Here is a 2,133-nt window from a genome sequence, read left to right on the forward strand (position 1 = left end):
TTTTGAATGTTTTACACATTTTGATCAGACTGTGTAAAAATCAATCTTTGTCTATAATTATTACTTTTTATTGCTTATAATGATTGTAATATTCATTTTTTCATTCTATATTTTAATTTTGAGTTATAATAATTCTAATTTACAAATATTTTATAAGTCAGCCGTTTATGTTGATAACTCAGCCATATCAGTCAAATGTTTGAGAAATACTTTTATTAAAAAAAAATTAAAAAAATTCAAATTCAAAATTTANCATATTCAGCCATAACTTTACCATAACTCAGCCAACCCTCAAATTAGAATGACTAAATAACCAACCAAACCGAACCGAACCGGAAACTTTTATTTCCATTATTTTCGGTTAGTTACGGTTATATTCGGCTTGCTATCGGTTATATTAAGTTAATCGACCTAATTTGGGTAACATTTGGATTATTTATGGTTATATATTCATTTAACCGACACATAACCGGAAATAACCGAAAAATAATTTCAAAAAATTTTAAATTTTAAAATGGTTATCATATTAGTATATCCAAATTACCACCTTAAACCAAACACAATATAACCAAAACAAAATTGTTATATTAAAACCCATAATGTTGGAAATATGAACCCTACACCTCAAACCCTAACCCTAACCCTAACCCCTAAATGTCATATTTTGAATGTTTTACACATTTTGATCAGACTGTGTAAAAATCAATCTTTGTCTATAATTATTACTTTTTATTGCTTATAATGATTGTAATATTCATTTTTTCATTCTATATTTTAATTTTGAGTTATAATAATTCTAATTTACAAATATTTTATAAGTCAGCCGTTTATGTTGATAACTCAGCCATATCAGTCAAATGTTTGAGAAATACTTTTATTAAAAAAAAATTAAAAAAATTCAAATTCAAAATTTAAATTCCTTTTAAATAAAAAATCGCTAAAATCTCATTTATTACGTGTGTGGTTCTTAACAATAAACATAATTATTGTTTGCGTCTTCCCAACAACACTTTTTGTATTCTCGAGAAGGTATATAATAAATTAATATATCCGTTTGCATAACTCAGCCATAACTTTACCATAACTCAGCCAACTCTCAAATTAAAATGACTAAATTACCGACCAAACCGAACCGAACCGGAAAAAATAATTTTTCCAATTTGGTATTTTTGAATTGGTATGTTTGGTTAATTTTGGTTATATTCGGCTTACTTTCGGTTATATTAGGCTAATCTACTTAATTACAATATATTTTGGGTTATTTATGGCTATATATTAATCTAACCGACCCATAACCGGAAATAATAAAAAATATTCAAAAAAATAATAATATTAGTATATCCATATTACCACCTTAAACCAAACACATTACAACACATTAGAACCAAAACCAAAAAACAAATAATGTTACTCATTTGAACTCTACATCTCAAACCCTAAACCCCAACCCTAACCCTAACCCCTAAACGTCATGTGTTGTATGTTTTACACATTCTTGTGAGAATGTGTAAAAATCAATATTTCTCTATAATTATTACTTTTTATTGGTTATAATAATTGTAATATTCATATTTCAATTGTACATTTAAATATTGAGTTATAATAATATAAATTTACAAATATTTCATAAGTCAGCCGTGTAAGTCAATAACTCAGCCATCACTTAGTCACTTTGTCGGAATTTTTTTATTTTTTATTCGAATTTTGAGTTCAATTTTTTTAATTATTTTGTATAATATATTGTGAAAAAACTAACTTTATAAATTTACTACGCGTGTGGATATGAGCAGGCACATAATTATTGTTTAGGTTTCCCTAACAAAAACTCAGCCATAACTCAGCTGTACGAAGTACATAACTCAGCCGTACGAAATACATAACTCAGCCATAACATATATGTATATTTAATATTTATCAATATTAAATACACAAAGATATGTATCATATGACCTCACTTAAATGTGTATCATATGGCCTCAATTCACATAAATATGTATCATATGGCATCAATTCCATGTTAGACCATCTTTATTATTGGTAGTATGTTATTTTTAGATTCTTAAATTTTTTAATAATAAATTTTGTACCTTTTTAAAATAAGAACTTTTATAAAGTTAATTATATTTATCCTCT

Source organism: Camelina sativa, chromosome 12, assembly GCF_000633955.1.
Source record: "Camelina sativa cultivar DH55 chromosome 12, Cs, whole genome shotgun sequence".
NCBI lineage: Eukaryota > Viridiplantae > Streptophyta > Magnoliopsida > Brassicales > Brassicaceae > Camelina > Camelina sativa.